The 25632-nt window shown below is 36.8% G+C and overlaps 1 pseudogene; it reads left to right on the forward strand.

Annotated features, from left to right (window-relative positions):
* The window catches only part of LOC120365293 (bifunctional phosphoribosylaminoimidazole carboxylase/phosphoribosylaminoimidazole succinocarboxamide synthetase-like), a 28005-nt pseudogene extending 13532 nt beyond the window's left edge, over positions 1-14473 (forward strand).
* Positions 14474-25632: the final 11159 nt, after the last annotated feature.

Genomic DNA, 25632 nt, shown 5'->3' on the forward strand with positions numbered 1-25632 from the left:
AAGTATTGTTGAATGAAATCTTTTCAACATCATAAATATATAAAGGTCTAAATCTTGACCACCTCAAGTTCTTTTTAGAAGCAGGCAGAGGAAAAGAGAGAAAAAAATAAATATAAGAACATATACATCCAGAATATACAACTCCAGAAGACAGAATTTACTCCTATTTCATCTTTGTGTGTACTTTTCCCCATGCACTAGAAGGCTCAGTGTTTGTTGGATCAATAATCTCAGAAATAACTAGGAAACAGTGCAGAATAATGGAGAGAGACCTTAAATAGAGCTCAAGAAAGATAAAGTATCCTCTTCCTTTCTTTACTACGTTGAGATACTTAGAATTATATTTTTATTTGAAAAATGAAGAGTCAAAAAAACTCTAAGTACCTTTCAGTTCAGAAATTCTTTGCTTTGAGAATAAATATACTTCAGATTGAGTATTAGAATTCAGAATTCTGCTGCAAAAGTTAAAAAATAATCCTATCTTTGGGAAGAAAAAAATGGGGTTACATTTTATTTTTTTCTACTCAGTGGAAGAAATGGGGGTTTCCTTAATTAGTAAAATTGCACATTTCAGTATGTTCATGTTTGCACACAGAAAGGTGCTGAGTACCTGCCATGGCCACACTGCAATGTCTATTTCAAATGTTACCTCTGGGGGGGTGGTGGGGGGCAAGTATACCCACAGTCTCATGGCATTTCCTAAGCCTGTTTTCCTTCTCAGGGTTAAACTCACTGATGCAAATTGCCCAGCTGGGTTTTAATTAAACCTCTACTCCCACTTTCCTCTGGGCGTTTCAATCATATACACTTCTCTTCCCCCTCTTTTCCCCTTGGTCCTCTCTCTTTTCCCTAAACTCCCTCCACATAGGCCCATGGTGAGGAGAGCTGACATTAATGAGGCCCCAGGAACTGGTTCAAAGCCTGCTGTAAAACTTTTTAAATTACACCCTTGAGAAGTTAAGAGTTCGTAATTAGAATGCATGGTTTGAAATGAACTAACATAACCCTGCCATCTATCTGGCATAAGCCAGTGCCCATGAGTCTGCTGGTCTCTAGGTGCTAAAGCCCTGGCAGAGCAGACTGTTTCTAACCATTGACCATTTTTTCCCAAAAGTGGACAATGTCTTCTTTGAACCTTTTGGGAAGTGTCCCAGATTCTCTTGTCGAACTGTTAGAATGTTTAATTTTTCAGCCATAAGAATAGGTTGCTTTCATTGTGGAAGACAGTATGGCAACTCCTCAAGATCTAGAACCAGAAATACCATTTGACCTAGCAATCTCATTACTGGGTACACACCCAAAGAATTATAAATCGTCCTACTATAAAGACATGCACGCATATATTTATTGCGGCACTATTCACAATAGCAAAGACTTGGAACCAACCCAAATGCCCATCAGTGATAGACTGGATAAAGAAAATGTGTTATGTATACACCATGGAATATTATGCAGCCATAAAAGAGGAAGAGTTCATGTCCTTTGCAGGGACAAGGAGGAAACTGGAAGCCATCATTCTCAGCAAACTAACACAAGAACAGAAAACCAAACACCACATGTTCTCATTCATAAGTGGGAGTTGAACAATGAGAACACATGGACTCAGGGAGGGGAACATCACATAACAGGGCCTATGCGGGGTGGGGGGCAAGCTAAAACCTAGACGATGGGTTGATGGATACAGCAAACCACCATGGAACATGTATACTTGTATAACAAACCTGCACGTTCTGCACATGTATCCCAGAACTTAAAACATAATTTTAAAAAAAGAAAGAAAAGATTAATTTCATAATGAGAAATTTATATTACATTAAATATAAATAAATATTTTAGAAGTAATTATAATATAAATATTTTACATTTACACATGAATACAAACAACTGGGACTAAGAGTTATTATTATAACCTTCTTTTATGTTTATTTAGGAAGTTACAGGATACTTAGGTACCCCTGTACCCACTAGGAAGAAAAATTGGGGGATATGAATAAATACCCGTATGCTTAAGTTTGGAAACCACTTGGAAGAAGTTGTAACATCCAAGGATTGTGAATATTCAAACACAGTGTATCTAGTCTAATCTATCTAAAATTACAACTCTGGAAATTTAGATTGCAAATAATACCCGATTAACACTCCTGAAAGTCTCTCACACATAAAAAGATAAAAATTCACAGCTATATTGATAATCAGCTATGTAAAGGAGCTCTTAACATTTAGTTTGTGCTTATCTCACAAACTGGGAAAGTGAGCTGATGAGAATCCTCAGCACAATTAGTACGACAAACATAAGATGAGCAATCCTGTCAGTATGTGTGATACTGCTTTAAGAAAAGACATAGAACTTTTCATGTGTCCTTGCTGCCACAATACGGGAAAATATGTTTTACGTTCTGAGAAAATTAGAAGCAGTTGGGCCAATGAAAAGTAAGCCTGAATACTGCTACTGCTCTGAACTCATCTCCACCACTCCTCTCAACTGCTGCAATCCTTTCCAATTTCAAGCATGACCCTTCCTTAATGCCTTTGCACTTTCTCTATCCTCTGTTTGGAATGCAGTTTTCCCATTATATTTCTCATGCCTTCAGCTCTATGTCAAATATTACCTTCTCATAGAAAAAGTCACTAACCATCCCAAATAAAATAGTATGGCATTCCCACGTCTTTCTTTATCCTACTTTTTCTTTCTCTTCATGGCACTTACCATCACTTGACGTATTTATTTGTATATTTTGTTTATTGACTGTTTTTACCCACTAAAACAGAAATTTCATAGTCAAATACTTTATCTGTGCTGTCCACTGATATATCCCCAGTGCTTAAATTTATACCTGGCATATAAGTAAAGGCTCAATATTTGTTGAATTAATGAAGAAATTAATGACTTTGTTTCAACCTGTTGAGAGATTGCTTGGGATATGCTGTTAAGTCTAGACCATGTGTCGTATCTGTCTTGTTGTTCATTTTTATCAATGGCATGGATCAAGAAATATTAGGGGCCCAACAGACTGTATGCTGTCTTGGAGTCCAGCAGTGCTGGGGTTGAGGCTCAAGAGAAGTGCAGGCTGCGTCTCCAAGGTCTAGGTGTGAGTGACTCTGGGCTATCACACTTGGGGCTAAGGTGCAGTGCTGCTGGGGCTGAAATGCAAGTGGTGCATACATTCCCCATCCAATGGCCCATGCTGTTGCCCCTGAATGCAGCACTACCCTCCCCAGTGGCAGGGTAGCAGCACAGTTACTGCTTCCCCAGGCAAGCATTCTACCAGTGGCCTGGAGATAACCCCACCCCTGCGTGCCATGAGTGGCTCCTCCACACACCATTGGAGGCCTGAGAACAAGGCCACCTGACCCAGATTTACCCCTGCCCCATATAAGAGCACATAGTCTAGGGGCCAGGGAACTTCCTAACTCAGTTCACCACCATCAGAACCTAAACACTCCGCCCAGGGGCCTGAGATTGGGCCTACTCACCAAATTAAGAATACTATAATTGGCACTTACCTGCACGTGTCACCTGCAGGCCTAAAGACTGGCCCACGCAGGGGCCAGGTGCGGTGGCTCAAGCCTGTAATCCCAGCATTTTGGGAGGCTGAGGCGGGTAGATCACAAGGTCAAGAGATCGAGACCATCCTGGCCAACATGGTGAAACCCTGTCTCTACTAAAAATACAAAAAATTAGCTGGGCATGGTGGCACATGCCTGTAATCCCAGCTACTCAGGAGGCTGAGACAGGAGAATTGCCTGAACCCAGGAGGCGGAGGTTGCGGTGAACCGAGATCGCGCCATTGCACTCCAGCCTGGGTAACAAGAGCGAAACTCCGTCTCAAAAAAAAAATAATAATTAAAAATATAAAATAAAAGACTAGCCCACGCAGCCCATTGCAGCCACCACCTGCACATACTTCTTAAGACCCAGAGAACTGTTCTACCACTGACTCTACCATTACCTATGCCATGCTGGTTGCCCAGAGGTCCAACAAACTGCCACCCACCTTGCCCAAAGTTGCCACTACCAGCATCTTAGTAAACTACCAAAAGGCCCAAAGGTTAGCCTGCCTGGACCCACTAATACTAGCCCCAGTTTACACTGTCTCCCTGGTAGTCAAGAAAAGAGATGTTCAGCCCAATACTGGTACCAATAGGGCTGAAAAACTGGCCTACCTGGCTTCCCAGTTCCTAACAGAACTTCACTACAGCTTCCAACTGTACCCAGAGCCACCAAGATACCACTGATGCACCCAGAATCAAAGCCAAAATCTTCTACCCAACAAACATCATAGATACATCTTCAAGAAAGTCTTCTGCTATAAAAGCAAATTCAACAAGTTGGAAGAAAAGCTAATATTATTTCAGATGTTTCCATATCCATGTAAGAAAAATAAAAGAATCATGAAAAAGGAGGGAAATATACACCTCCAAAAGAACATAATAATTCTCGAGCAACAGATTCCAATTAAAAAAAGAATGAAATCATAGGAAAAGAATTCAAAATTTTAGTATTAAAGAAGCTCAGTGGAATACAAGAAATTTCTAAAAAAAAAAATACAAAGAAATCAAAATAATTCAGGATATAAATGAATAATTTGTCTAAGATAAATACAATAAAAAAATAACCAAGCAGAAATTCTGAAGAATTCATTTAATGAAACACAAAATATATTTGAAAGCTTCAACAAAAATAGACTAGATCAAGCAGAAGAATCTCAGAACTTGAAAACAAGTCTATTGAAATAACACAGCCCAACAAAAATAAAGAAAAAAGAATACAAAAGAATGAGCAAATTCTTCATAGCATATGAAATACTATAAAGTGACCAAATATTTGAATTACTGGGGTCTCAGAAGGCAGAGAGAGAACAAAAGTATTAGAAAACTTATTCAACATAACAATAAGTAAAAACTCCCCAAGTCTAGCAAGATATTTAGGCATCTAGATACAAGAGGCTCTGAGATTCCCAAACAGATACAATGAAAAAAAGTTTTCATGAAATACAGTCAAAATGCCTAAAGTAAAATGCACAGAAAGAATTCTAAAAACAGCAATAGAAATCATATAGTCACCCTTAAAGGAATCCCCTAACAATGAATTTCTCAGTAGAAATCTTTCTACCAAAAAAGAATGGGATGATATATTCGAAGGGGTAGGGAAAAAAAATACTGCCAGCCAAGGATCTATTTCCAGCAAATTATTCTTCATAAATGAAGAAGAAATAAAGAAGTCTTTCCCAAAAAAGCAAAAACTGAGGAAATTCATCACCACTCAACTGATCCTTTAAGAAATGCTCAAGGTAGTCCTAAAACTGGATGAAAAAGATGGCATTTACAATCACAATAACACATGAATGTATAAAACTCATTGGTAAAACAAACACACAAATGAGAAAGAAAAAATAACTCATGTGGTACCACCATAGAAAACTACCAAACCACAATAACAAACAATAGAAGAAAAAGAAATGGATGAAGAATATATATAACAACCGGAAAACAATGAACAATAATGGCACAAATGAAACTTCACATATGGCCAGGCATGGTGGTTCACACCTGTAATCCCAACACTTTTGGGAGGCCAAGGTAGGTGGATCACCTGACGTCAGGCATTCAAGACCAGTCTGGCCAACATGGCAACACTCCATCGCTACTAAATATATATATGTATATATATATACACATATACACACACACTATGTAAAAATTAGCCAGGCGTGGTGGCACACACCTGTAATCCCAGCTGCTTGGGAGGCTGAGGCAAGAGAATCACTTGAACCTGGGAAGCAGAGGTTACAGTGAGCCAAGATCATGCCACTGCACTCCGGCCTGGGCAACAGAGTGAGACTCCATCTCAGAAAAACAAACAAACAAACAAATAAAACCACTTCACATATAAAAAAATAACCTTGAATGTAAATGGATTAACTTGTCTACTTAAAATATACAGACTGGCTGAATTGATTAAAAAGTATATATATGATCTTAATGATGTGTTGCCTACAAGAAACACATTTTACTTGTAAAGACACACATAGACTGAAAAAAAAAAAAGAATTAAAAAATATATCCCATGCAAACAGAAACCAAATGTGAGCAAAAGTTGATTTATTTATGTCATATAAAAGAGTCTTTAAGTCAAAAACAGTAAGAAAAGGCAAAGAAGGTCATTATATAATGATAAAGGAATTGATTCAGCAAGAGGATATAATAATTGTAAATACATATGCACCTAGCACTGCAGTACCCCGATTCATAAAGCAAATAGTACCAGATCTAAAGAGAGAGACAAATTCCAATACATCAAAGTGAGGGACTTCAAAATCCTACTCTAAGCATTGGACAGATCATCTAGAGGTAAAATTAACCAAAAATATTAAATTTAACTGTATTATAGACCAAATGGACCTAACAGACATCTACAGAACATTTTATTCAACAACTGCAAATACACGTTTTTTTTTTTTTTTCTCTTCAGCATGTAGAACATTTTCAGGACAGATCACGTTTTCAGCCACAAAAGAAAAAGTCTCAACAAATTTTTAAAACTTGAAATTATATTAAGTATCATCCCATACAATAGTAAAATAAAACCAAAAATTAATACAAAGAACAAATTTGTATTATGTCCATCAATGATAGACTGGATAAAGAAAATGTGGCACATGTACACCATGGAATACTATGCAGCCATAAAAAAGTATGAGTTCATGTCCTTTGCAGGGACAAGGATGGAACTGGAAACCGTCATTCTCAGCAAACTGACACAAGAGCAGAAAACCAAACACCACATGTTCTCACTCATAAGTGCATGTTGAACAATGAGAACACACAGGCACAGGGAAGGGAACATCACACACCAGGGCCTGGGGATAGGGGCAAGAGGAGGCATAGCAGGGGGGATTGGGGAGGGATAGCATTAGAAGAAATACCTAATGTAGATGCTGGGGTGATGGATGCAGCAAACAACCACCATGGCACATGTATACCTATGTAGTAAACCAGCACAATCTGCACATGTACCCCAGAACTTAAAGTATAATAAATAAATAAATAAATAAATAAGAACAACTTTGGAAGCCATACAAATATGTAAAAATAAAACAACATTGTCCTGACTGAAGAAGTTAAAATGGAAATAAATCATTTATTGGAACAAATAAAAATGGAAACACAAGATGCCAAAATCTGTGGAATACATCTAAAGCAGTGGTAAGAGAGAAGTTTCTACCAATAAACATCTGCATCAAAAAAAGTAGAAGGTTTTCAAATAAACAATGTAATGATAAACCTCAAGGAATTATTACAGAAAAGGAAGAACAAACCAAACCCAAAGTTAGCAGAAGAAAAGAAGCAATAAAGATCAGATGAGACCTAAATAAAATACAGACTAAAAGAAAATGATCAATAAAATAAAAAGTTAGTTCTTCAGAAAGATAAACAAAACTGACAAACCTCTAGCTAGACTAACCAAGAAAATAAGAGAGAAGGCCTAAATAACAAAATCAGAAATAAAAAAGGAGACATTACAATTGATACCAAAGAAACGTAAAAGACCATCAAAGACTATTAAAAAACTGGAAAGACTAGATAAAATGGATAAATCCCTAGAAACATGCAAACTACCAAGATTGAATCAGGAAAAGATAGAAAACTTGAACAAACCAATAATGAGTAATGAGATTAAATCAGCAATAAAAAGTCTCCCAACAAAGAAAAGCCTAGGACCAGAGAGATTCACTTTCAAATTCTAACAAACATGTAAATAATCAGTATCAATCCTCCTCAATCTATTTCAAAAAATCAAAGAACAGAGAATTCTCCCTAACTTACTCTAGAAGGACAGTATTGCCCTGATACCAAAACCAGACAAGTGCACACCCACGTAAAGAAAACTACAGACCAATACCCCTGATGAACATTGACACATACATTCTCCACAAAATGCTAGCAAAATGAATTTTACAGCATGTCAAAAAGATAATACCCCATGAACAAGAGGGTTTCCTCCTAAGGATACAAGGATGGTTTAATATATGAAAATCAATAAATGTGACACATGATATAAACAGAATGAAGGACAAAAACTATATGATCATTTCAGTGGATGCAGAAAAGACATTTGATGTAATTTAACACCAATTCATTATAAAAACTCTCAAGAAACTAGGCATACTGGGAAAATACTTCAAAATAATAAAGGCCATATATGACAAACTCAGAGTCAACATCATACTGAATGGAAAAAAAGTTGAAAAGCTTTTCTCTAAGAACTAGAACAAGACAAGATGCTCACTTTCACTACTTCTATTCAACATAATGCTAAAAATACTATTTCCCCTAGCCAGAGCAATCAGACAAGAGTACAAAATAAAAGGCATTCAAACTGAAAAACACCTAAACCTAAAATGCAATTAAAAAAAAAAAGAAAAAGAAAGGGTTAAACTGTCTCTTTGCACATGAAATAAACTTATATATATATATATATATATATATATATATATATATATATATATTTTTTTTTTTTTTTTTTTTTTTTTTTTTGAGACAGAGTCTCACTCTGTCCCCAGGCGCCAAGCTGGAGTGCAGTGGCACAATCTCGGCTCACTGCAACCTCTGCCTCCCGGGTTCAAGCAATTCTCCTGTCTCAGCCTCCCAAGAAGCTGGGACTACAGGCACACGCCACCATGCCCAGCTAATTTTTGTATTTTTAGTATAGACGGGGTTTCACCATGTTGGCCAGGCTGGTCTCGATCTTTTGACCTCGTGATCCGCCCGCCTCAGCCTCCCAAAGTGCTGGGATTACAGGCTTGAGCCACCGTGCCCGGCCGAAATAAACTTATATTTTGAGAAAAAAAAATCCACCAAAAATTCCTAAAACTGATAAGCAAATTCAATAAAGTTGCAAGAAACAAAATTAACGTACAAAAATCAGCAACATTTCTATACACCGATAATAAAACAGCCAAAAGAGAAATCAAGAAGACAATCCCACTTACAATAGCTACAAAAAATAGAATACCTAGGAATAATTTTAACTAAGGAGGTAAAAGATCTCTATAAGAAAAACTATAAAACACTGGTTAAATGAATTAAAGAACATAAACAAATAGTCATCACATGTTCATGGATCAGAAGAGTCAATGTTGTCACAATGACCGAAGAAATATCCAGATTCAGTGAAATCCTTAGCAAAATACCCATGTCATTTTTCACAGGAATAGAAGACAAAATTCTAAAATTCATATGGAATAAAAAAAAGCCAGTATAACCAAAACAATCCTGAGCAAAAACTACAAAGCAGTAGGCATCACACCACTTGATTTCAAAATACAGTACAAGGTTACAGTAATCAAAAAGCATGGGATCGATACAGAAATAGAAACCAATGGAACAGAATAGAAAACCCCAAAATAAATCTACGTATTTACAGCCAACTGACTTTCAACAAAGGTGCCCAGAACATACACTGAAAAAAGGATACCCTCTTCAATAAATAGTGCTGAAAAAAATTGGGTAGTCACATGTAGAAGAATAAAACTGGATCCCTATCTTCCGCCTTATATAAAAACAAATTCAAAATAGATTAAAGACTTAAAAGTAAGACCTAAAACTATAAAACCACTAGAATAAAACACTCCAGGATATTGGTCTAGGCAAAGATTTTACGGCTAAGATCTCAAAAGCAGAGACAACTAAAACAAAAGTAGACAAATGGGACTATAGTAAACTAAAAAGTTTTCGCACAGTGAAGGAAACAATTAACAAAGTGAAGAGACAAACTGTTGAATGGGAGGAAATAGTTGCAAAGTATTCATCCAACAAGAGATTAATATCCAGAACATGTGAGGAATACAAATAACTCAACAATAAAAAACAAAATGATCGATTAAAAAGTTGACAAATGGTATGAAAAGGCAATTTTCAAAGGCAAACACACAAGTGGCCAACAAGTATATTAAAAAATGCTCAACATCTCTAATCACCAGAGAAATGCAAATCAAAACCATGATGAGGTATCTCACCCTACTTAGAATGGTTATTCCTAAAAATACAAAAAATAACAGATGCTGACAAGGATGTACAGGAAAGGGAATACTTAATAATAGCAAAGGTATGGACTCAATCTAAGTATTCATCAATGGATGAACGGGAAAAAAATGTGGTATGTATACACAATGAAATACTGTTTGTTCATAAGAAAGAATGAAATCATGTCATCTGCAGCAACATGGATGGAAACAAATGCCATTATGTTAAGTGAAATAATCCAGGCACAGAAAGACAAATGCTAGAGAGCAAAAATGTTCTTACTTATATGTGGCAGCTAGAATGTTTGATCTCCTGGAGACAGAGAATAGGATAGATATGATACCAGAATTTGGGAAGGGTGTGAGGGTGGTCTGAGGGAGAAACAAAAAGAGGTTTGTGAAGAAGCACAAACTTACAGTCAGAGGAAATAAGTTTTAATTTTGAATAGCAGAGTAAGGTGACTATAGTTAACAACAATATATTATATATTTCAAAGTATTTAGAAGAAAAAACTTGAAATGTTACCAAGACATAGAAATGACAAATACTCAATATGATGGATACCCCAAATACCCTGACTTGATCTTACATGTTTGATGCACGTTAAAAATGCTATAAATGTGCAAAACACTATGTATCAATAAAAGGAAAAAAGATATAGTAGAGGATCTCACAAGTGTTGTATACATGACTTGTTATCAGAATCATCTTCAGCAAAGCTTTTCAAACTGCAGGTCACTAACTATCAGTAGTCTGTGAAGATAGTTTAGCAGGTTGTGAACAGCCTTTTGTTAACAAAAGAGAATACATCCAGGCTAGAACAGAATAGAATTGAATTGAAAAGAAAAATTATCACATGTAATAAGGTTAAGTGTTGTTTTGTGAAAGTTTAATTATATGTAAATGGGCTTTTTGAGCACATGAGATATTATATTAAAAGTATTTGTTATTATAGGTCCCAGTGTTTTTTTCAAAAACAATGGCCTACAATGTTGATCCTTGGGAATCAACCCAGAACTTCCAGTAAATAAAAATACCAGAAGAAAACAATGAATTGGAAAAAAAGTGAAAGAAAAGCAAAGAGAGAATTCATGACCAAAGAGTTGTTCCCTTGAAAAAAGTTTATAAATTAATAGTGACTAGCCCAATTAGCCAAGATAAAAAGAGAGAAGACACAAATTATAAATTTTTGGAATGAAGGATAGAAAATTATTTCAGATTCTGGTCATTTATAAACATAAAAATAAATCATACATGTGTCACACATGACACAGCAGTAAAACTCATTGAAGAAGAAATAGATATCTTGAATAATCTACTATATATTAAAGAAATTGAATTTGTGATTTAAAACTCTCAAAAAAAATCTTCAAGTCCAGATGGCTGCACTAACAAGTTTTTCCAAACAGTTCAGAAAAATGTAATATAATTATACACAATTATTTTTCCATAAAATAAAAGGGGAGGGAATGTCACCCAGCTCACTTTATGAAGTCAGCATTACCTGATACTAAAAACAAAGACCTTACATGAAAACTACAGATCAAATATCTCTCACAGCATAGATATTAAAATATTCAATAGAATACTAGTAATTGCAATCCAACAATACGTAAAAAAAAAAAAAAAGATAATAGATCATTACCAAGTGAGGTTTATTTCATCAGGCAAAGATAGTTAAATATTAAAAACTTAATTAAATTAATTAACCACATCAGTAGACAAAAGAAGAAAAACATTGCTCATCTCAAGAGATGCAGAAAATCACTGGACAAAATTTGAAATCCAACCATAACAAAAATCCTTAGCAAGTTAATAATAAAAAGGAACTTACTCAAACTGAGGGAGAGTATCTTCAAAATGGCCTACTAACATCCGAGTTAATGGTAAAAGACCAAAGACTTTACCCCTAAGATCAGGAATGAGGCTGACAAGTTCATTCTTACTACTCTTTTTAGCCACACTGAAAATTCTAAGAGCAATAAGAGAAGAAATTTTTTAAAAGATATACAGATTGGAATGGAAGAAGTAAAAATGTTTCTCTTTGCAGATGACATGATTGTATATTTGGAAATTTCCAAAGAATCTACAAGAAAGGTGTTAGAACTAATAAGTAAATTTATCAAGGTCAGTAGTTAGAAGGCCAATATAAATTTAATACACAAAATCAATCACATTTCTATCTACATTCTATATACTACCAATAGAAACTAAAAAAAAGCAGTGCTATTATAATAATAATGAAAATAAGAAATGCTTTGGTATAAGTTTAATAAAATATGTTTATACAGATGTTACAATGTGCATATTAAAAACTCCAAAATGCCAGTGAAAGAAATCAAAGATCTAAACAAATATGAGATGTTCCTTGTTCAAGATTTACAAGTCTTAACACTGTTGTATTAATCTATTAATGTTAATCATAAATTAACATTCCATAAATTCCATGCAATCTTATTTAAAAATCCCAGTAAGACATCTACTTGTAGAAATTGACAAGCTAATTTTAAAATTTATGTGAAAAAATCAAAGGAAGTACAAGAGGTGATATAATTTTAAAAAGAACAAAGCCCTAGGACTTAAGTATTTCATTTCAAGACACATTAATCAAGATGTATAAATCAAGATTAAAGTATAAAGCTATATTAAGTAAAACAATGAAGTATTGGTGAAAAGATAGACACATAAATCAGTGTAACAAAACAGAGTCCAGATAAAGACTCACATGTAAATGATCGATTAATTTCTAACAAAGGTACAAAGAAAACTCAGTGGAGAAAAGATAATTTTTTTCAATAAATGGTCTGAAAAAATTGAAAATTCGTTTGCAAAAATGTTTAAATCTTGACCTATACCTCACAACATATGTTAAAATTGAATCATAAAGTATAAAAATAAATAAAAATTCAGAAGAAATTATAAGACCACAAATTTGATACCTTGGATTAACCAAAGACTTATTAGATATGAAATCTAATCTCAATCCATGAAGATAAAATTGATAGTGATTCATCAAAGTTAAGAACTTCTTCTTTTTGTAAGACACCGTTCAGAACATTAGAAGACAAGCTACACACCAGGAGAAAATATTTGCAAAAGACATTTCTGATAAAGAACCTGTATCCAAGATTTCTGCCTCTCTTCCCAGTGTGGTCACAACTTCAGCCTACTCAGGATATTGGCAGGAGCTGGGGTACTAAGTATTGGTAAAAAACTGAATGAGGATAAAGCAAAGTCCATGAATTATTATGTAGGCTAGAAAAAATCCTCCTGCAGTCCAAGAACCAGATTAACAGCAGGGAATGCAGTTAGAAAGAATCACCCGGAAGGAAAAGCTGCAATCTCAAATAAAATTACCAGTTGTATTTTTCAGTTGTTACAGGAAACAAGTGTCAAAACCGCTTTCACCAGAAAATGTGGGGAGACAGCTTTTGCTGCTCCCAAGTGTGAAATGATTCCAACTGAAAGAGTTTGCAGAAGATTCTTCTCTCAAAAGAAATCCTGATGACGAGGAAGAATATAAGTTTTACCCACCAAAAGTGGAGATGTTTTTCAAGGATGATGCCAGTAATGACCCACAGTCGTCTGAGGAACAGCTAATTGCTCCAAAATTTTGCTTTGGTGGACTTCTTATAGACCAAACTGAAGTGGATATCACATCATACTACATAGGCTCTTTTTGAAATACTGGAGAAATCTGGTTTCCCCAGAACTGTACACTAGTTGATATGAAGATCAAATATGGTGCTGATGTAACCACCAAAAAAAATTGTTCTTGCTAATGTTATTGATAATGATTCCTGGAGACTCTGTCCATCAGGAGATCAAACCCAATAGAAAGACAAACAGTCTCATCAGGACCCCAAAGAAGTAACTTCTGAAGGTCTTAAGATGGTTAAAAAAATAAATAATAATAATAATAATAATAAATAAATAGAGTGTGTTGCAGAGAGAGAAGAGTTGCTTTTGAAATTAGAAAGTCCATGCAGGATGGCAGTCTTGGTAGGATCTACCTCTGATCTTGGCCACTGTGAAAAAATCTTGACATTCCATGTGAATTTCAAGTAACATCTCCATGTAAAGGACCAGATAAAACTCTGAGGATTAAAGCTGAGTGTGAAGGGGATGACATTCCCACTGTGTTTGTGGCAATGGCAGGCAGAAGCGATGGTTTGGGACCAGTGATGTCTGGGAACACTGCATATTCCATTATCAGTTGTCCTGCCCTCTAGCAGACTGGGGAGCTCAGGATGTGTGGTCTTTTCCTTGACTACCCAGTGATCTCGGCAGCTCAACCACCCTTTCTCCAGAAGGATCAACTCAGTTTGCTGCTCAGATATTTGGGTTAAACAACCATTTCCTATGGGGCAAACTTTGAGCAAGCATTTTGAACACATGGATTTTCTTGAAGCAGGTTGACAAGGAAATCAGAGAATGTAATTTCTAAGAAAGAACGCCATGTCTTTTTTTTTGGGGCGGGGGGGAATAGAGACGTCTAATTTAGCTGCAGGAAAATCAAGCAAGATGAAAATATGATGTTAAATTAGAGAACACAAATACAATGTCTTAGTGAATAAATGCTTCTCCAGATCCATAGGTAGGTAGAATATCTGTTCATATTTATTAATATTTTCTTATAGGCAGAGAAATCACTATAAGGACATTTTCAAATTACTCTTTTATCCTCTGTATGGTCTTTGTTAGGTGATAATATAATTAAAGAAATTTCTTTTATAAATGCTAATAATGTTAATAATGTTCTATCATAAAGCTCTAGAGTTACTACCTGACCTTCTATATGTCAATACATGAGTTTTAGAAAGTAAAACTGGTCATGTTTTAGGTGATAAGAGTAACATAGTTCTCATTCACTCTATGGCCTTTACAAAATTCTAAGGATATAGTTTTAAATTTTCAGTTAGTATTTCAGAAAGTGATTTCTATTTACATGTACATCTACAGATAAGTTTTGATTTTCTTTTTGAGAAAAGTTGAGATTGGATGGAAAACAAGGTAGAGGAGTACTGTTGGACCCATGGAAAGGGGACTTTTCTGAGACCTTCTCTGTTGGTTGTTAGGGCAATTTTCCATTGAAACAGTGGAGTTACCTTTGCCATGCCAAATGAAAGATTTAGTAAATCTTACTTGGCTATGTAAAAACAACAACAACAACACTCAGTAATAAAATGAACAATCTGATTTTTAAGATGGTCAAAATATTTTATTAGACATTGCACCAAAGAAGACATACAGATGGCAAATAACACAGGCAGAGACCCTCAATATCATTTGTAGTAAAAGTTATCTTCTTTATACTTCCTGTATTTAATTTTTTTCTACTATTGGTAATATTATATATTACTTCTGTCAGAAGAAAATAATTTTAGAATTAGTATGTGTAATTTTATAATCATGCTTGTATTTTTTTAAATCATGGAGAGTAAAGATTGCTGAGAAAATACACTTATTTTTATGGATGATGGATTTTTTATTTCTTCACATTTTCAACTTTCATTTAGTGAACATATGTTACTTTTTATCCTAAAAAAAGTTAAAAATAAATTTTACAAGCATGGGATAGGAAAACTGTCTTGTTAATAAATGAAGTGGAAAAATCTCTGTACCTTTAGTCGTTCATAAGTTGAAAATGAGCAATGTGATGTATCTTTAAACACAAATTTCCACGTTAGCTACATTAATAATGTTTCTTTCCCAGGAACTGATGATCCCCAAGCATGTTCCCTTTTCATATCATTGCTGGCGTAATCCATGCTATTCTGGGCACCATTTTAACAAGCATGTTGACCAGTTCAAACTCACCCAGACGAAAAGTACTAAAGACCAAAAAGACTCAGGAAGAAGGTGATATCAGAAACCCTAAGGGATCAAAGTCTAAGGAAAAATATGAAGATATTCTCTAAATACTTTTGATGCTGTCATTTAAAAAAAGAGAATGTCTTCTGTGAATTATCAGCAAAATGGAGTTCTATCAATTGTTAAGAATATCATTGCCAATTATACATTCAAGAACCAGAAGAATGACAACCATATGGGTTCGGGGAACTGGTTGACCTATTTTGAGACAAACTGGACAGGATCCAATTTGTTTCTTGAGTCTCAGGAGCCCTTTTTCTGACTGGTGGAAAGCCCTGGTAATTGGTATTCCTCTGGAAATAATATTTCCTCGGAGCCAGCAAGCAGAAAGTCTGGGGCACTTTTCCACAGCTATTTAAACCAAGTAAATAATATTAGAACCCTTTGGGGAAGGCTTGGAAGAAGGTTCCTGCACCTCATCTGTGGTTACTATAGCAGTACTTATCCTTGATGGAAGCTAGTCTCCTTCATTGGAGGGATCTGGGTCTGATGGAATAATTTCTAGGAATTAGGTTAAGGGCCTTGATTGTCCATCTTGCAGCTCAACAGACCTCTGTTTATTGGGACTCTTAGGTGTTCTAAAACTATAGAAAGACTCTAATAGTATACCTATCTATTACTTTTTTCTTTCTTTCTTTCTTTCTTTCTTTTTTTTTTTTTTTTGACATGGAGTCTCACTTTGTTGCCCAGGTTGGAGTGCAATGGCATGATCCTGGCTCACTGCAACCTCCATCTCCCAAGTTTAAGTGATTCTCCTGCCTCAGCCTCCTGAGTAGCTGGGACTACAGGTGCATGCCACCACACCAGCTAATTTTTGTATTTTAAGTAGAGATGGGGTTTCGCCATGTTGGCCTGGCTGGTCTCCAACTCCCGACCTCAGGTGATTCATCCACCTCGGCCTCCCAATGTGCTAGGATTACAGGTGTAAGCCACTGTGCCCAGGCTATTTCACTTTTTAAGGCACAGAACTGTGGCGTGTTTTTGACACATGGAGTTAAATGTTTAGAATCAAATACATAGAAAACACATAATGTTTCTGAGATAATTATATTGGCAAAAGTGTCAGCAGCCTGGACTTTAAAAAGTGGAGGCTCTATGAGATATAAAGTGACCACAAGTCTTCAATCTTCTAGAAGTGAGAAGCTAGGTAAGGAAAGTAAGGAACTTCCAGTGTGCAGAACCAAGAGCTTGAAGAATAATAGATTAGGATGCCACTCCTAAAGAAAATAACTAAGACTTAATCATGAAACGTTCCTTGCCCCAGCATGGAAAGAACCAGAAATATTTGTGCAGCAGACTTTGGAACAACTATGGAACAGTAACTGCTATGTGCATACCACTCTTTCTCTTTCGAATGAAAGTGTTTATTTTTTGCCATTGTGCCCTCACTCCACAATTGTATGTTAAGTGTATAGGGAACAGCAAAATTGCCTTTATCATTCATAGATCTCTGACTTGAAGGAAAGTACATCTAGATTTGCTTTATATCACAAGATCCTGGACTTTCTAGCCTGATATCAGGATTAGATGAAGATGGAGAGAATATAGGTGTTGGATAATCATGATTAATACAGAAGACTGGTAGATTGAAGTATTTGTCCAAATTATTAACTCCTTTGCAATGGTATCACACATCACATGGCCTCATGGTAGATAGAGTTCCCTGTCTTCTCACTGTGAGTTTGGCTAGATGACTTGCTTTGGCCAATGGGATATTTGATGTGACATGAGCAGAGGCTTGAAATGAACATATACAGTTGGGCTTTCCCTACAGCATTTTTTTGCCATTATTATAATAAGAATATAACCTGAATAGCTTCTGCCCTTCTGGCTTCGACCCCAAAATTAAATGCATTGAACAGAACAGCTCCAGCCAATCTGCAAATCTGCAGCTTGAAGAAGAGCCACTTAAGTCACCCACAGATACATGAACAAGAAATAAATGCTTATCACTTTCCACAGATATATTTTTTTGTTGCAATAGCTTTCTGCAGCAATAGCTTACTAATATTCAGGTCCCAGGCCTCTAATTCTTTCACAAAAGTTATTTCATGAAAATATAAATTTGTATCATGAAGTAATTCATTACCTTGAAGGAAAAAGAGAACACTGAAATTTGTTTTTTTCTGTTGTTGTTTCTCAGCCTTGAAACTACAAAACATAAGAAATTGTTTCAAAATTATATAAACTACTGAGTTTCTGCATCAATTGTGGTTCTTTGGTTGTATACGATTACAGCTAACTTAAACAATAAAAAGACATTCATTGAAACATTATAAGAAGTTAATGAAATTGACTAGAAGCCTGAAGAACCAGACTAGAAATCAATAGGAACAAAGACAAGTTTCTGGAGTCTAGAAGGCAAGAAAACCAGGAATGATCTAATGGAAGAAGGAATCTGGTTAGGATGCTGTCGGATGGGAGACGGATAAATTCCAAATATTTTCAGAATTGTTTTTACTTCTTCTGAAGATTCAAATCTCAAGAAGAAAGAATCAAACTGGTTCTTTAGCATAAGAGAGAAAAGGGCCTGAAGTGGAGAGAGCAGGATCCCTGATTACAGTTTTTAAAAAAGAGTTAAATCCTGGGGGAAAAGAAATCTGGCTGCTGTCAGGGAGGAAAATTTATTTAAAGAAGAAAAGAATTGTCTTCTTTACTTGGTAAACCTAACATGCCCCTCAGAGAATGGTGAAGTACCTCCCAAAGAACTTTCATTTACCCCTGAGCTTTATCACATGAGGTTACACCTGCTTCCTCCCAAGCCTTACTAAAATGATAATTAAGAAATTACAAAAGATGCAACCTTCAGGAATCAAAAAGAGAGTGGAGGTGACAGCAACAAAATGCTGTTTTGCAAAACAGATGGATGGGTAACCTAGCAGACAAAGGAAAACAGAAACCTAAACTGGATGTGCAGTAGCCCTAATGCCCAAATTTATACTACAGATTATTAGGAAGCCTCAGGAACTGGGGAAGAATGGAGATTAGGAGGATGAATAAAGGCTGGTTAAAATGTCTGCACAGAAGCAGTTAGATCCCTGAAGTCAATGCGCTGCTGCTACTCTATCTTCAGCAGAAACCAGGAAAAGTTGACCTTGAGCACTCTGTACTCAGGGACAATGTACGTATCCAAGACCAAGAGTCCTATAAAAACAGGGGCATTGACTGAGACTCTTTCCTCATCCTCCCTCTACAGACTCTATCCTCTTTGAAATTCCAAGGATGTTGGCAGCCAGCTTACACCTGACAGGCTAGGGACTAGGAGATCTCTTTCTGAGTATACTGACACATCAGCAGAAGAGACTTACAGGTCTTGATAGTTACAGATGGCCCAATGAAGTAGCTGAGGCCCAATCCAGTTGTTGAAGCCCACCAATCAAATAAGCTTTGTCTGGGAATGCTGTGCTTCTAAATAATTTTCCTTGATCCATTTATGAATATGAACAAAGAGCTAAGTAGCACCAGTCATTTTAAAAACTTCTAATATTAGAAAAATAAACACAAAAAGAAATCTTATGGGAAAGAAAGATACTACAAAATACACATAATGCATTTCCCCAGAGAAATTAGAAAAGATATTGCACCTATGAAATAAGAACAAATAGAACATCACTTCATACAAGAATAAGGAACATCGAGAATAAAATGTTCTTTAAAATAAGAAATTTGAGAGCAGAAATGAAAAAATTTTTTTAAATTAATTTATTTTTTTTAATTGCATTTTAGGTTTTGGGGTACATGTGATGAACATGCAAGATTGTTGCATAGGTACACACATAGCAGTGTGGTTTGCTGCCTTCCGTCCCCTCACCTGTATCTGTCATTTCTCCCCATGCTATCTCTTCCCACCTCCCCACTCCCCCGCCCCTCCCCCATTTCCCCCCAACGGACCCCAGTGTGTAGTGCTCCCCTCCCTGTGTCCATATGTTCTCATTGTTCAACACCCACCTATGAGTGAGAATATACGGTGTTTGATTTTCTGCTCTTGTGTCAGTTTGCTGAGAATGATGGTTTCCAGGTTCATCCATGTCCCTACAAAGGACATGAACTCATCGTTTTTGATGGCTGTGTAATATTCCATGGTGTATATGCACCACATTTTCCCTATCCAGTCTATCATCGTTGGGCATTTGGGAGAAATAGGAACACTTTTACACTGTTGGTGGGAATGTAAATTAATTCAACCATTGTGGAAGACAGTGTGGCAATTCCTCAAGGACCTAAAAATAGAAATCCCATTTGACCCAGCAATCCCATTACTGGGTATATATCCAAAGGATTATAAATCATTCTACTACAAGGACACGTGCACACGAATGTTCATTGCAGCACTGTTTACAATAGCAAAGACCTGGAACCAACCCAAGAAATGAAAATTTTAATGAAAATGTTGAAAGATAGAAAATATCTCCCATTAGTAACACAAAAAGAGCAGAAAAACTACAGAAACTACACACTTAAAAAAAAACAGAGGTGTGGCTGGGCATGGTGGTTCATGCCTATAATCCCAGCATTTTGGGAGGTCAAGGCAGGCAGATCATGGGGTCAGGAGTTCGAGACTAGCCTGACCAACATAGTGAAACCCCATCTCTACTAAAAATACAAAAATTAGCCAGGCATGGTGACACGTGCCTGTTATCCCAGCTACTCAGGAAGTTGATCCAACTCCTGAGTATTTGAATCATTTGAATCCAGGAGGTGGAGGCTGCAGTAAGCTGAGATGGCATCACTGCACTCCAGCCTGGGTGACAGAGTGAGACTCTATCTCAAATAAATAAATAAATAGGAGTAATCCAAGTAATGGAATAGGAGTTTATAAAAGAAAATAGAGCGGACAATATCATCTAAAACATCACAACAAGAACATTTTTTGGAACTGATGGTTATAATTTTCAAGGCTAAATGGACCACCAAGGCCCTTGAAGTGAATTTTTTTAACACCCCATACCACGGTACCTTTGTCATGATATTTCAGGTTACTCTAGACAAAGAGAAGGCACCAAATGTTTCCAGAGAAGAAAGGAGAGACCAATTACATGAAAAAGGTTGAGAAACAGAACAGGAATCCCCTTTTCAAAAACACAGAAAACCAATAACAACAGTATGATGCTTTGAAATTCTGTGAGATAAAGATTTCCAACACAAAACCATATGCCCACCCAAAGTATTTATTCAGTGTGTGGACATATAGAAGAGATTTTCAGATATCAAATGTCTCAAGTTTATTTTGCCACGTGCCCTTTGTTTTAAGGAAGCTCCTAGGGGGGATATGTTTCAAATAATAGAAAGGTAAAGGAGAGAGAGAAAAATCCAGAGTCCAAGAAACCTAAAAGCAAGTGAAGGCTACAGGAGGGATTGTTCCATGTGAATGGTGAAACTGACCCATCGCCTGGTGTGTCTGAATGTACTCAGAGATGCATACTATTGGCCCAGTGTTCTGGGATGAAGTAGTGATCGTTATACAGAAAGCTAAGTAAACCAAAAGAAAAATGAAGTCACTATTAACTCTAGGAAAAACAAAAGCTGAACAAGAAAGGAAACATAATAATTGGTGATAATAGAATAATCTATGGCTCAGCCATGATTAATGATAGTTATAATCATGTACATAGTGAATATTTCTCTATACCAAAATTACGATGTAATTATGATGTGAGAAATGAAATACATGTGTGTTTGTCTTGTATGTATTTGCATTGAAGAGGTCTAAAAAAGCCAAATTCTCCTCTTCCACAGTAAAGAGTCAAGAAACAATATATGTATAAAACCAAAAAAAAAAAAAACCTGGTAATAGATTGACTGGTTTTTAAATAAAATGGCAGAAAATACAGCTCAAACAGTTAAACTGAGAAATCACAAGTGGGGACTGGCAGGATCGGACTGATTTTTTTTTACCTAATTATTTTTTAATTTTGATACAAAATTTAACAGTCAACTAAAAATTAAGTGTATTTTCTTGCCAGGAGCTTGAGGATGAAGTAGGCTACGTAATAATGTTCAGGAAAGAGACAAAGAATCACCCAGTTAGCAGCAAGGAGAGGTAAACTGTGCCCCCTCAAGCTCTTCCTGGGGAAGAGGCCAGCTGCTGGGGAGCCTCTTGGAGTGCAAAGGGCAGGAAGATTCCTCAGATGAGAAAACAGAAAGGAATGCCAATAGCTCTATTAGGAAACTTTCTCTCAGTATGTATGTTGGAATAAGTAACAAGATTGAATTTTAGAGTCAAACATACATGGTAGTCTTTTCATTCAAGAGATATAACCCTGAGGATGGATCCTGAGGATGGATGCAGAGGATCGGCCATCCGGGGGAAGAAAGCAGACTGCAGACTGCTGTCGTTCTGTGCATCAAGATAAATAAGAAGATAATGGGCTGGGCACAGTGGCTCACGCATGCAGTCTCAACACTCTGGGAGGTCAAGGCAGGGGAATCACTTGAGCCCAGGAGTTCAAGACCAGCCTGGGCAACATAGGGAGACCCTTGTCTCTGCATAAAAATTAACAAATAAAAAATAGGTCTTCCCTTTTGTGGCCATCACTGAAGCGGCAGCAGCGAAAGTGAAGTTCAATCTCTTTGTGACCTCTGCTCAAAGCAAGAACCACAAAAGGCATTTCCATGCACCTTCCCACATATGCAGGAATATTAGGTCTTCTTCTCTTTCTAAAGAGCTGAGCCAGAAGTACAACGTGCAATCCCTGGCCATCTGAAAGGATGATGAAGTTCGGATCATACATGAGCACTATAAAGGTCAGCAAATTGGCAAAATAGTCCAGGTCTATAGGAAGAAATATGTCACCTACATTGAGCAGGTGCAGCAGGAAAAGGCTAGTGGCACATCTGTCCATGTAGGCATTCACCCCAGCAAGGTGGTTAGCACTGGGCTAAAAGTGGACAAAGACCACAAAAAGATCCTTGAACAGAAAGCCGAATCTCACCAAGTAGGAAGGGAAAAGGGAAAATGCAAGGAAGAAACAATTGGATAAAGGAATAAAGTAATTTTATATACAAGCTTTCATTAAAACTTGAAATGAAAAAAAGTAGCCAAGCATAGTGACACGCCTGTGGATCCAGCAACTGGGGAGACTGAGGTGGGAGGACTGCTTGAGCCTGGGACATTGAGGCTTCAGTGAGCTGTGATGTGCCACTTCACTGCACAGCCTGGGTGAAAGAGTGAGACCATGTCTCAAAAAAAAAAAAAAGAAGATAATAATAATGCATGGTTTATAGTGTAGACCTCTTCTGTGCCTTGCATTGTACTCACCACTACACAGAATTATGACTTTGCATCCTCCCTATAGCCCTATATAAATTGTTATAAATTCATAACCCTATAAAAATAAATTGTAGAGAAGATTGGTTGAGCACTCACCATGTCTCAAGCATCATGCCAATATTCCGTTAAATCTTAATAACTCTCAGGTGGAGGTATAATTGCTATCATCCTATTTTATAGATGAGGATACTGAAAAACAGCAAAGTTCAAATTGGCCAGGACTCCCATAGCTAATAAATGTCCAAGCCAGGACTCAAAGTGTCTGGTTGCAAAGTCTGTGCATAGACTCCTCACATACAACACTAGCTTATAGCAACAGTTGACAGAACTGGGCTTAGAGGATTGAAATCACAAGGCCAAGAGTACACAGCCACCAAGGAGTAGAACCAGTATTCAAATCCAACCTTCTCTGAAGCTGAAGTACGCCCTACGTTGCTATATCCTACTGCCTCCACAGTAGAGGAGAATTCTAATTCCAACAGAATAAGAAAAGCAAGCCATCCTTTGTGTTAGGAGTAATACTCAGTGATAAAAAATACACTAATCAATGGCATAAAAGGGTGTCAGGGGTATGGAGCTACAGAGAACAGAGATTAACAAGTAAGCATCCCCAAACCATGGGAGTGTGGATGGTGGGATGGCTGACCTGCATTTTCCTAGCTGCCTCTCTCTCTAGCAAGTGCAGCATAGCGGTACAGGGGCTGGACTCTGAGGCCAAGGACACTGCCTGCAAATCCTGGCCCTGTCACTTACTAGTTATGTGAGCTTGGGCAAATTATTTTGCTCTTCTGGGTTTCAGTTTCTTCATCCGAAAAATGCTTATGATAACGGGGTTGAGGATTAAGTGATTCAGTCATTTTAGTTTGTTGTAAGAAGAGCTTGTATTAAATAATTCCTGGCACACACACACTCACACTGAGTGCTAGAATTGATTATAACATGTTTGTATTTTTGTTAATTAAGGACCTCCTGAAGTATGCTCTGCTCCCAACTCTGTGGCTAATTCTTGTTGTGTGTACACTGCTTGGCCTTGACAGAAAGCTTGCTTTTGTTTCTACTCTGCTCTCAGCATTCTAAGCCTCAAGACTTTATGACTTTATCTTCTACCCCAGACCTACTGATTTAGATTTCTTACCTCATTTTGAGCAACCTATGGCCCCCCACCTCATGCCCCAGAATCCCAATTAGTAGATCCCTAATAAATGCTCTCAGATGTCCTTGTTACAAACCACTTGCTGCTGTGACTTTCCCTCCCTCCTCCACAGTAGTTCAGGTCCATGGATTCTGGCATGTCTGTTGAGATGAAGTAGAGTGATTTTTTACTCACTGCCTACTTACTCTGGGACTGATCTCTGGATCTGGGATTTGCATTTTAGGTTCGCATCTCTACTGATCTATCCCTCATAGTAAAACTAGAACTGGTATAGCTCTTTACAGTTTACAAAGCAACTCCACAAATATTACCTAATTCAACTTTGACAACAATCCTTCAAGGTAGGCATTTTTATTGTTCCTAAATATATAAAGAGGTTCAGCCAAGATAAAGAATTTGACCGCAACTGTAAAGAATTACTGACAGAGACAAAACTAGAAATCAAGTCTTCTAACTCTCCACACTGTATTCTTTTGAAACTCCAGTCTATCTACAAGGTTTGCACACTCTTAATACCAGCCCTCCACCATCCAAAGCCCAGCTATAAAAATTCCCAAGCTGATATGCACAGCCTTGACCTCTCACCTCAACTTTTGTACCTGTATCAGCAGCTGTTGTACATAATCACCTGCACAGCCACGTGAAACTCAGCATCCTTTCTAGCTCACTAGCACTGGCTATGTGTGTGGCTCCATTTCCGTCAATGGCCTCAAGTTTTTCCTTGACTCAGCACCTCAGAATAACATTTGACTCCTGCCTCACTCTCACGCATCACATTCAGTTATCTATTGAAGCTGAAGATTCTTCGTGTTGTCTCTCACGTTTCCTCTTCTTTCCAGTCACACACCCACTGCTCCTCATCACTTCATCCTTGAACTGTTACCATAATCTTCTCCTTGTGTTCATTTCCTCCCTTTTCATTTCATCTTAAAACTACACCAAATTCGTCTTGGTAACATGCCACTTCAAATCTCGCTGAAAAGCTTTCTGTGGTTCTGCACATCCTTTAGGATAAGCTCTGAATTTCTTAATATGCTATTTCCTAAACCATGTGCTGGGAGACACTAGAGTACTTGAATATTAATAGATGCTTCATTTAAAAAAAAAAAGGAAAGAAAGTATCACCACTTCTCCAAGTACATGCACATTTGCTAAGAACCTGAATATATGATTGAGACATTCAAAAAAAATTTAAGACATTTTGAAAATGTACTGGACCACAGAACACTTACTTCAATAAAAACTTAGGAATATATGCTTGTCATTAACATTCCACAAAATAGTTTAAGAATTCACCACCTCACCTCCA

The sequence above is a fragment of the Saimiri boliviensis genome, chromosome 10 (genome assembly GCF_048565385.1).
Source record: "Saimiri boliviensis isolate mSaiBol1 chromosome 10, mSaiBol1.pri, whole genome shotgun sequence".
Lineage (NCBI taxonomy): Eukaryota > Metazoa > Chordata > Mammalia > Primates > Cebidae > Saimiri > Saimiri boliviensis.